This window comes from Camelus ferus, chromosome 9 (assembly GCF_009834535.1).
Source record: "Camelus ferus isolate YT-003-E chromosome 9, BCGSAC_Cfer_1.0, whole genome shotgun sequence".
NCBI lineage: Eukaryota > Metazoa > Chordata > Mammalia > Artiodactyla > Camelidae > Camelus > Camelus ferus.
The window spans coordinates 10,180,559-10,193,320 of NC_045704.1; positions in this window are offsets into that span (position 1 = coordinate 10,180,559).

Below are 12,762 nucleotides of genomic sequence, written 5' to 3' on the forward strand. Positions count from 1 at the left end.
GAAAACCTAATGTGAAAAGTCTTAACAGCAAAGAAAGAAGGGAGGAGGGAGGGAAGGAGGAAGGGAGGAAGAAATTGCATCATGTAACCAAACTAAGGAAAAGACGTTAGAGAAACCTTCAGACAACTACATCCACACACTCGGTGCCACTTTCTTTCACTTTACGTCTCTCGTCTCTATTTCTATTTCTGCGTTATCATCATCATTCAGACCAGCTGTCCCTGTGGGTCTGGGGCTGATAGCAACAAGTCTGGGCTCACAGCCTCGCAGACTTTCAGCCAAAGAGGTGAGGGGGGCGGTTTCTACTTACTGGATCAATTTAAAAAGATATTATTGGCTATCTTTGGAAGATGCTAGAAACACAACTCGCAAAACTGTGAAGCACAGAGGAAAGAAATCAAGCATTTCTCCTGCCTTTCATTTCATAGCCGGTACCTCAGGACAACCAAACAGTTGAAGAAGTAAAATTTCTACTCATGCAAATGCTACAACGCATACATAAAGAAGAAAATCTCTAAGTCTTAGCTGTGGCTAATGCACGCCCACGTCTTCAGGAGTAATAAAAGAGCATGTGGTGTAAGTGTCTTTCTATCCAGAAACTGTGCCTACCTGGTATAAGGGACATCCAGAGACACAGCAGAGGGGACATCAAATGATCAAATCAAAGGGATATATGTTTTTAAAAGTTGTGCTGATGACAGAGGCAGATCGGATCCAAAATCCTGGACCAGAGGGCAGCAAACTTTTTCTGAAAACGACCAGAGGACAATTACTTTCAGCCTTTGTGGATCGGAGGGTCTCTGTTGAGACGGTGTGTCTCTGCTCTTGCACCGGTAAGTCAGCCATTGCTGATACACGAATGAACGGGGCAGCTGTGTTCCAATAAAACTTTATTTACAAATGCAAGTCGTGGGCCATAGTTTGCCAACCCCTGTCCCAGACCAAAGCTTTTTTGAGATCTGAATGAACCACCAGCATAAGAGTTGAATTAAGCCAGGAACTACGTTCTAGAATGCAAGGAAAGACTTCTTTTTTTTTTTAACCACTTTGTCAGTTTTCAGATCTATAAACGTGAGAAACAGGCAGGATAGGATGGTTTCTGGGGCCCTTTCCATCTTTGATGTGCTGAGACCCAGGGCCATCCATCCTCTGGGGGGGTTTGGTTTTGCCCAAGGAAGGGGACCCAACCAGCATCTCTTTGGAAAGAGTTCCAGCAGGTTCTGCAACCTGCATGGGGCCTGTTTCCTAGGAAGCTTTGCAGCCTGTGGTTTTGCTTTTGCAGATTTGCAGATCGCTGTAAAATAGAGTGAAGGAAAGTGGATTGAGCAGGGGGGTCATGGGGCCAAGAGCAGAGAAGCCTCCTGACTCTCGGGACCCTGGCCTGTCCCTGACTCTCTCACTGCCTTTGTTTCTCCTCCAGTGTGTCTGTCTCTCTGCTCTGTGTGTATTTATGTGTACATATATGTATGTGTGTTTGTGTGTGCATGCATGTGTGTGCATGGGTGTGTATTCAGTGGGTACTGCAGGAGAAGACAGAAAATAGAGGAGAGTAAGGGGTCAGGATGCTTGGAGAAAGGGAAAGAGAAGACACTTTACATGGAAGGCAAACATAATAAATATGGGGTGGAGCCTCTGCTATGCAGTCTCTCTCTCTCATTCTCTCTCTCTCACACACACACTCATGCACACCCAAGATTGTACTAGCCTCCTCCAGCTGCCACAGTAAAATACCCTAATTGGGCTATTTAAACAAGAGACATTTGTTTCCTTGGTTCTGGAGGCTGGAATTCCAAGATCAAGGTGTTGGCCAATTCAGTTTCCGGTGAGAGCTCTCCTCCTGGCTGTGGATGGTCACCTTCTCCCTGCGTCCTCCCGTGACCTTTCCTCCACATGACACTAATCCTGTTGATCAAGGCCCCACTCTTATGCCCTTATTTAACCTTAATTACTTCCTCAGAGGCTCCTTCTCCGAATACAACCATACTGGAGTTTGGAGCTCCAACACAACGAATTTGGGGGGGACATAAACATTTGGTCCATAAGACACACACTCACAGTGTTCCATACAGACATCCAGAGCCTCTATACATACACAGTCCCACACCAGCACACACTATTATGGGTTGAATTTTGTCCACCCCTCTCCCCCCAGTTCATCTCTTTAAGTCCTAAAGCCCTAGTACCTCAGAAAGTAGCCTTATCTGCAGAAGGGGGTCCTTGCAGATTAATTAAAAGGGTGAGCTCATTCTGGAATAGGGTAAGCCTGCATCCAGTGTGACCATATCCTTGTAAATGGGGGACATTTGGATACAGACACACTCACACGGGGAGAGCACCCTGTGAAGATGGAGGCAGAGGTCGGGGCGATGTGTGCACGAGCCAAGGACCACCAAAGCTTTCCAGTGAACCAGCAGCAGCCAGAGAGGGTGGAACAGAGAACCAGCCCTGCCCACATCTCGACTTCGGACTTCTGTCCTCCGGAACTGTGAGAGAACAGATTTCTGTTGTTTCAGCCACCCTGTCTGTGGTGTTTCGTTCAAGCAGCCCGAACAGATGAACACAGGGAAGGAGGGAGGGAGGAGGAGCCCAGGAGACGCATGAGCCTTGCCTCCAAGCTCTTGGCCTGTGTCCGTGGCCCCAATGGAATCTACCAACGGAACACAAAGACACAGGACTAAGAACTTCAAGATGCGACCACAGGCCCCCTTGTGAATGTGAGGCCCCCTGTGCCCTGGTTGCAAACCCTGCTTGCACCCCAGCTTCAACCGGAAGCCCCCAGGGGTGGTGCCTCTGAAGGAGAGCTCAGTCTGCCCCCTCCCTGTGCCGCCCAGCTCCTGGGGGACAAGATGCTGAGGTCACAGCAGGGAGTAGCAGGATGGCAAGGGGGCACAGCCTCTCTGTTCCTCTTGCCACAGAAGTCACTCTCTTTAAAGCCTGGGTACTCTCGGGGACCATCTGTCTCACCATGTGGAGGAAACCCATCTTTAACGAGAAACACAAAGATGACTCAGAGAGCATCAGGAAAAGGAGACGGAGTGATTGTACCACCAGCTTTTGTTTTTGGCTTGCTAGTTGCTTCCAAAACTCAGCCCCTCTTCCCTCCTTGCGGCTTTCTTATTCAATCATTCTGGAAAATTTCTGAGTCAAAAAGAAAAAAAAAAAAGCAAAAACACTAAAGCCAGAAAAAGTCCTTTGTGTACCTAAGCTAGTCTGAGAAGGGATTTTTATTTTGATCAAAGAATCTTGACAAGTATTATTAAGATCAATGACCCTCCTAGGTATCTTTTGTGGGCATCCACTCCGGCATTTATCCTCCTTAAGTTACTGCAGTAAGTCTTTAATTTTAATGGAGTGATCCTTTTATTTTCTGAAATCACAAGTGCGGTCGGTAGCAAGTGTAATGCAGTTTTGTTTTCTTAACTTGTGCCTTCCACGTGGGACTGGGTGGGGAAGAGGGGCCAAGGACGGTGGAAAGAGGACAGTCCTTTGTTTTCAGACAGGGTTGGATACAAGTTTGGGGTTATGTGAACTTGGGAAGATTTCTTCAAAATCTACAGGTCTCGGGAGGGGGACCAAGAGTAGGAGGATGTGGCGCTCACCCCCACCCCCAACAAACATATCAAAAACACATCTATGTGTGGAACAATTCTCATGGAAAACCAACTGGAAACTGACAGTTCTTCTATACAACCAACACTGCAAGAAAGACGGGGGTAGGATGGGGAAAAAGGCATTGGGTCGGGACCTGCAAGGCTGGGAGTGGTCTGTGAGGAGGAGAAGGTCTGCACGGCTGGGCCTTCACGCTGGGGAGTGGGCAGGTAGAGCCACAGCCTGGGCAGCCCAGTCCTGGGGCCCTGTGTGGAGGAGACAAGCCTGCCTGCCTACTGGGAAATCTGCAGAGACAGATAGAGGGGCTGGAGAAAGCTAGACTCTGCTTACTAGGAGTGTGCACGTCCTGGCTTGTAGGCAGTCCAGGCGGAGAGAGCCTTGCACTGGTGGCCGCTGCCTCGCTGAGCCTCCCAGTCCTAAGGAGCCCACATTCCAGCCCTGCTCACTCCACATCACAGCCTCGCACGGGATCTGGGCAGAGACTTGGCCTAACTGGGCAGACAGGCCGGGGCGCCTGGGGTGTGAGCTGGACAGAGCCTTGGAGGCCACGGCCGGCGCGTGCACAGGGCAGTGTGTGTAGCGGGGCAGACGTTGCGTGTGTGTGTGTCGGGGGGCAGGTGGTACCACAGGAGGGCCCAGCAGCCAAGCCCTGAATCTTGTGCAGAACGGCCCTGGGCGAGGACGCATGTAGCTCCACAGAGACAGCCCGGAGGGCCTATGATGTGATCCGGGTGGGGCCGCAAGCGGCCGTTGTCAGTGCGCTCAGGAGTGCTCAGCAGTTTGCCTGCCAGCAAGAGTGATCCGACCTCGCCCACCCCACACCACAGCTTAGCGCTGGACCTGGGGCACACAGGTCCTGGGAGAAGTCTGCCACAGAGGCAGCCCAGATCCCAGGCAACAGCAGCCACCTCAATTCCCAACGCCCCAGCCTAGTCTACACGGCAGCCTTGCACCCGATCTGGGATGAGCACAACAGAGGGGGGGGATGTGACCTTGGGCTGAGCCCTGGCCGTCTACACATAGTCCTCTGAGTCCACACAGGCCCCACATGCCTCAGCAATCACCCCCTTTGGGTCAGGGCACATACTCAAAGAGCCTGACTGAGACCGACCCTCACGGCCCCTGACAGGGCCGTGACAGCCATGGAGCAGAGGAAGCCCAGCATCGCACCCAGCACAGGATCCAGACACCACACCAACCACACACCCTGTCAAAGGGATAACGGCCAGCACACCCCAGGGAAAGATGTGGCTGGCGTCCAAACCAAAACCAGCGCTTGTACCACAAGCACTGGATACGCCGTCTACACAGGGACACTCCCACATAGAAACATCCTTTCAAGACCACAGAAGATAACGGTTTCTCCTAAACTCATAGAGAAAAAGGAAGTTAAGTAAGATGAAAAGGCAGAGGAATCACTGCCAATTAAAAGAACAAGAGAAATCTCCTGAAAGAACAAATAATGAAACAGAGCTCATCAGTCTACTAGATCTTGAATTCAAAAAAGTGGTAATTCAAAACAGAAACAAACTCACAGCATAAAAAACAAACTTATGGTTACCAAAGGGGAAAGGGGATGGGGGAAGGATAAATTAGGAGTTCGGGATTAGCAGATATAAATTACAATATATAAAATAGATAAGCAACAAGTTTCTACCATTTGCACAGAGAACTATACTCAATATCCTGTAATATACCATAATGGAAAACAATATGAAAAAGAATATGTGTGTGTGTATATATGTACAACTGAATCACTTTGCTGTACACCAGAAACTTATACAATATTGTAAGTCAACTATATTTCAATTTTTAAAAATTCTACAAATAATGAAAGCTGAAGATGGTGTGCAGAAAAGAGAACCCTCTTACGCTGCTGGTAGGAATGTAAATTGGTGCAGCTACTATGGGAAGCGGTATGGCGTTTTCTTAAACTAAAAATAGAGTTACCAAATGATCCAGCAATCCCATTCCTGGGCATATATCCGGAAAAGATCAAAACTCTAATTTGAAAAGATACATGCACCCAAGTGTTCATAGCGGCACTGTTTACAGTAACCAAGACATGGAAACAACCCAAGTGCCCATCAGCAGGTGACTGGATAACGAAGATGTGATATATATACACATGGAATATCACTCAGCCATAAAAAAGAATAAAATTAATGCCATTTGCAGCAACATGGATGGACCTAGAGATTATCATACAAAGTGAAGTAGGTCAGACAGAGAAAGACAAATATCATATGGTATCATTTATATATGGAATCTAAAAAAAGTGATACAAATGAACCTATTTACAAAACAGAAACAGACTCACAGACATAGAAAACAAACTTACGGTTATCAAAGTGGAGGAGGGGAGGGATAAACTAGGAATTTGGGATTAGCAGATACACATTACCATATATAAAATAAACAAGTTCCTTCTGTGTAGCACGGGAAACCATATTCAATATCTTATAATAACCTATAATGGAAAATAATCTGAAAAATTATATATAATTCTATTATTATATTATATAATTATATATATATATATGTAACTGAATCACTTTGCTGTACACCTAAAACTAACACAATATTGTAAATCAACTATATTTCAATTAAAAAATACAAGGTAAGGTTATTAGGGCAGGGAAGAAGGGACGGGGTTGAATACTTGATTAAACAATGTTTTTATTAAATATAGAATTTAAAAACAAAGTTATGATCCCGATTAATGGGAACTCTGGTGATAATTTAAATATTGCTTTTGATTAAAGGTCCTTAAATTTTAGTGTTAAAAAATAAAAAATAATACAAATGAATCTATATGTAAAACAGAAACAAACTCACAGACATAGAAAACAAACTTATGGTTTCCAAAGGGGAGAGGGTGGGAGGAAGGGAAAAATTGGGAATATGGGATTAATAAATACAAACTACTGTACATAAAATAGATAAGCAACAGGGATTTACTGTACAGCCCAGGGAATTATATTCAATATCTTATAATAAACTATAATGGAATATAATCTGAAAAAAACTGAATCACTTTGCCGTACGCCTGAAACTAACTCCATATTGTAAATCAATGATACTTCAATTAAAAAAAAAAGCTAAGAACTAAAAAAGAAAAATCCAGGGCTCCGTGTCCTCATCATAGAGAGATATCTATCAGGGCTGCTGTAAGCAGCGTGATCAATTATTCCAGTTTTCCTGGAATGGGGGTTTCTCAGGACACGAACAGTTCAGGGCTAAAACTGAGAAAGCCCCTGGTGAATCAGAACGAGCTGGTCACCTGCGTGGTAAGCATACGTATTGTAAAGATGTAGGTGTGATAATTACATTGATTCGTAGAACAAACGTTCTTCTCTTCCCTCAGTCCCCAGTCATACCCACCTCATGCGTCTAATTTTTTACCCTGTATCCTTGAGGGACATCTAAGGCAAATCTCATGACTTTTATAGTCATCTTAGAGAACAAAGGCTTCACGTCCCAATTTTTTTTTTAAGTCACATGCAAGGAAAAAAATAGTTCAGTAATTGCAATGCTTTTGGCAAGTTGCCTATGGCTGCTGTGGGAATGGCCAGCTTTTTATTGACGTCCCTGCGGGAGCTTCTGCTCCTCCTACCCCTCTCTCTCAGGGATGCGGTTTTCCCCTCTGATGTCTGTAAATGCATCTCCTCCAGGAGGTCATGTAAGGAAACCCTCAGTCTTTACGGGGCGGGTGGAGGGTAGTGAGCATCGTTCCATTTCCAGCTTCTCTCCGCAGGGCTCACCTCCCACCTCCAGGTGGCGCTCGTGGAGAGGATATAAAACACCTGATTCACAGTTTCTCCTCCTTCCCCTCTCCCTCCTGTCCAGCCTGTCCCAGAACATCCTCAAACCTGTTCGCACAATATTTAGCCCTTGAGCTATTTCAAACAGGAGCGAGATCTCCTCTCCACATGTTAACTGCTCTGTGTGGTGCAATTAAAGTGCCCCCCCCCCTTGAAGCTTGAAGTAAGACACCATCATTTTCACCACAGTCCTATGTCGATGAGAGAGGGTGGGACCCAAGCACGCCCAGAGCTCTTGCAAACAAACTCATGAAAGCAAAACAACTCTTCTAATTTTAACCACAGGTCTACAACAAAGGACCAGGGGTGGGGAAACTGGATTTCCGGTTTCTTTAAGTCACGCATGGCTGGTCCCACTTTGGGTTCTCGCCCCGTTGGCACCTACAGCCCTTGGGTCTGAGCAGAAACTGAGATTGCAATGATTCTACCTGAATGTTCTGTTGTTTATGTGTGCAAACACCTTGCAAATGACGCACAAGAGCCAGGCTTGAAGACAAATGGTTGCTAGGAGTGCGTTTTCACCAAAAAACAAACACAAACACAAGAAACCCCAACAAGGGTTCATGAAAAGATGCACGTAAAAATGTAAAATGACATTCACCAAAACGTCAACAAGGGTCAGAAACGTGGGTGATTTCTTTGAATCATCTGGATGTGCTATGCCTCTTATGTGAAAATAGGAACCGTATTATAAAACACGTGGCAGTCGGAGTTGATAGGTGATGTGGGTCAGTGGCCTGCATACTATTCATTCCACAAAAGGTCACTTTATTTTGGTTCTTTTGTGGCTGTTGATTCACTGCCTTGGGGCAAGGCATGGAAACAGCTGAGTCTTTTCTGTATCAATTTTATTGCCGGAACCAGTTAGAAAAGGTTCTTTTTGGAAAGGGAATAGAAAGTTGGAGGTTAGGGCTGTGGAATTTGGGAGGGAGCTGTTGGCATGCTGCATAACTATTTCCTCCCCACCACGAGGAAATGCCGGAGGGCTCGCCTCTAACTGAGAACAGGTGAGGATTAAAAAGCTTCAGCTGAACCCCCACTGCACGCTGTGGCAGTTAAAAAACGGAGCAGAACTGGGGAGGTCACACCCTCTCCCCCGCTTGTCTTCTGCCCCACTGTTTGTCTTTCACTAACCCTACAGGGAATGAGGTGTCCTTATTTCCACATCATACTCTTAAAAGCTGTCCCCTACTGAGCTTCTGTCACTATGAGTCCTCCACTGACACAACAAAAATTCAGATCATCAAGTTCTAACTCATAAAATAGAATTACCATATGATTCAGCAACTCCACTGCTGGGTATATACCCAAAGGAATTGGAATCAGGGACTTGGATGTGTATATTTGCATCCGGTATCTTTCTCCCTGTGTTGGTAACACCATTATCCACAATAACCAAAAGGCAGAGGCAACCCAAGTCTCCATTAACAGATAAGCAGATAAACAAAATGTGGTACATACACATGTGTTAGCTCAGACCGCCATCATAGAATATCGTGGACTGGGTGGCTTAAAGAACAGAATTTTATTTTCTCATAGTTCTGGGGGCTAAAAACTCAAGATCAAGGTGCTATTAGGCTTGATTTTTGGTGAGAGCTCTCTTCCAGGCTGCAGATAACTGCTTTTTCACTGTGCCCCCCATGTGGCTTTTTCTGTGTGTGAGGAGGGAGAGGGAGAGAGAGAGAGAGAAAGAGAAAGAGAGATCTGATTAATTTTCTTATAAGGACACCAGTCCTATAGGATTAGGGTCTGTCCTTACGACCTCGTTAAATCTTAATTACCTCCTAAGGGGCAGAGGGTATGGCTCAGTGGCATAGTGCACGCCTAGCACGCACAAGGCCCTGGGTTCAATCCCCAGTGCCTCCATTAAAAATAAATAAATAAAAAAACAATTATCTCCCCCCAAAAAGAGGTTTTTAACAAATCCTAATTATCTCCTTAAAGGCTCTATCTATTGTAAGTTTTGGCTTCAACACATGAATTTTAGGGAGACACCGTTCAGTTCACAGCACCATACATTGAGCTGTATTATTCGGCCTTAAAAAGGAAGGAAATCCTGACACAGGCTACAGCATGGATGAGCCTTGAGGACATTATGCTCAGTGAGAGAAGCCAGTCACAGAAAGACAAGTGCCGTATGATTCCGCTTATGTGAATGAGGTAGCTAGAGCCGTCAAATGTACACAGAAAGAGTTGCCAGGGGCTGGAGGGAGAGAATGCGAGGTTATTATTTAGTAGACCCAGAGCTTCTGTTTGGTTTCTTTTTTTTTTAATTTATTATTATTTTTTAAATAAAGGGGGTAATAAGGATTATTTTCTTGTCTGTTTATTTAACAGGGGTCCTGGGGCACTCGTGCGTGGGAGGCATGCGCTCCTCCACTGAGCTATACCCTCCCCCTCCAAGAGTTTCTGTTTGGGAAGGTGAAAAACTTCTGGAGATGGACAAACAAAGTGAATGGACTTGAAGGTGCTGAAAATATACCCTGAAATGATTTAAATGGTTAAAAAAAAAAAACAACTTTCTAACTCATGGATTAACCAGAAAGCTCCAAGGCAGTGCACTGGACGGAATGAGATGGAGATGCTATGGGTACCCCGGTGATATGAATATTGAAAATTGCAAAGCGAATCTGCAGGAGAGCAAAGCTTTGAACCAAGTGAGATGGCCAGTCAAGGCAACTTGAACGACCGTCCTGGGGTGACCCTCAGCATTGGGGCTTTCCTTGTACTTTATGAGAATTCAATCTGTAGGGATTAGACCCCAGTCTGGGAATCAGGTGGTGGAATCCAGGTGCAGACTCTGTGCCTTGAGCAAGTCCTGCCCATCTCTGGAACTATTTCATTTATCCAAACACATTTATTGAGTATCTATGGTGTGCCGGGCATTTGGGGGGAACAATGCCTGGCTACTGTTTAAAAAAAAGTAGCCAAGCTCGCCTACCTTGTGGAGATTGTATTCTACTTGGAAAGATGGGCAAAAACATGTAAATAAATACCTGTACATTGTGATGAGCCCTTATGCTAGGTATGAACAGGGTGGTGTAAGGTAACATCATTGTGCGGAGGGTAGGTCTTTACTTTAGGGAGTCAAGGAGGGCTTTGGGGGGAATAGGTTTAAACTGAGAATTAAAGGCTGTGAACTATCGAGACATGAGAAATGTAATTTCGTGCAGAAGTTACAGCCAGTGCAACGTCCCCAAGGCAGGAGTGAGCTCTGCACGTTCTAATTCTAAAAACTGACGTCAAGCCACCGTGGCTAGAGCAAAACAAGGCTGATCAGAACTTAGCACTACAGATACTACTAAATATAAAATAGATAACAACAAGGTTCTACTGTAAGCACAGGCAACTGTATTCAATATCTTGTAGTAACCGATAATGAAAAAGAATATGAAAAGGAATATATGCATGTAAATGTATGACTGAAACAGTGTGCTGTACAGCAGAAACTGACACATTGGAAATTGACTATACTTTAATTAAAAAAAAAAAACACCTAAATGTCCATCAACAGATGACTGGATAAAGGAGATGTGGTGTATACAAATATGTTTACAATGGAATACCACTCAGCCATAAAAAAGAATAAAGTAATGCCATTTGCAGCAACATGGATGAACCTGAAGATCATCATTCTAAGTGAAGTAAGTCAGACAGAGAGAAAAAAATACCATATGATATTGCTTATATGCGGAATTTTTTAAAAAGACACAAATGAACTTATTTACAAAACATGAACAGACTCACAGACATGGAAAAGAAACTTATGGTTCCCAGGGGTAAAGGGGGTGGGAAGGGATAAATTGGGAGTTCGAAATTTGCACCTCCTGGGGGGTGACGGAAATGTTGGGTATTTTGATTGTGGTGGTGGTGGTTTCATGGGTGTAGACATCTATCAAAATTCACCAAGTTGTACATCTGAAATATGTGTAGTTTGTTGTACCGAAATTATGCCACAATACAGTTGTTTCAAACAAAAATAAATAAAAGCTAGATAAATGTGTAAAATTTTATAAAATTCTGTTATGAATTATAATAAAATAAAAAATATAACTGGATAAAAAAAGAGCTCAGCAGTAGAAGAGAGGCCAAGTCATGAAGAACTTTGCAAGCTGTGAGAAGAAATTTGAATTTTTATCTAAGTGGGAAAAGGAGAGCAGCGTGGAAAAGCAACTTTTGTAACACTGCTAAGAGCCAGGCAGATTCCTGAGCCCTTCTGGTCTTGTGGGTTTTCACATCTCACCCTTTAGTGTTTTCCCTGCACATGAAAAGTGAGCATTTTTTTGGCAGCAGATGTCAGATTTGGCCGTGTTCTCCTCCCCTTCACAAAGATTGCACAACGTCGACAAAGCAATGGGAGGGGCAGGGCTGAGGACAAGGTGGGTCCTCACCTCCACAGGTATCCCCCCGCCTGAGCCACCATTTCTCACCCAGACGATCACAACAGCCTCCTAAGGGGCTCCTACCTCAGCCATGCGGTCTCAACACAGGAGGCAGAGGGAGCCTTTACAAATAAGATGACCAGATTTAGCAAATTAACATACAGCAGGCCCAGTTAAATTTAAATTTCAGATCAGCAACAACAACATTTTAGTATAAGTATATCCCTTGCAGTTTTAGGGAGATACTTATACTAAATTATTATTATTATTATTATTATTATTATTATTATTATTATTATTATTATTATTATTATTATTATTATTATTATTATTATTATTATTATTCATTGTTTATCTGAAATTCAAAATTAACAGGCCGCCTAGGTTTCTTCTCAAACGCACAAGATGCATTTCTGCCTTAAGCCTTAGTACTTACTGGCTGTTTCCTCTTTCTCAAATGGCCCGCCCCCAGACAAAGGCATAACTAACTTTCTCACTTCCTTAAAGTCTTTGCTCAGATATTCCTCCTCAGGGAGACTCACTGTTCCTACCCGTGGTAGGCAGAAGAATCGTCCCTCAAAGATGTCCCCGTCCCAGTCACCCGAACCTGGCAGTACATAAGCTCACCACGGTAAACGGGACTTTGCAGTGTGTGATTAAGAATCTTGCAATGAGACCGTGACCCCGGACAATCCAGATGCGACCAAAGCAACCAGAACGGTCCTTACGAGGGAGAGGCAGGAGTGTCAGAGTCACAGAAGGAGATGTGACAACAAAACTAGAGTGACGTGGCCACCAGCCAAGGAATGCCAGCAGCCTCTAGAAAAACCGAAAAGGGCAAGGAATAGATTCCCCTTCAGAGCCTCTGGAAAGGAACACAGCCCTGCAACACTGTGGCTGTGGCCCAGTGAGGCCCACTTCGGACCTCTGCCCTCCAGAACTGTAAG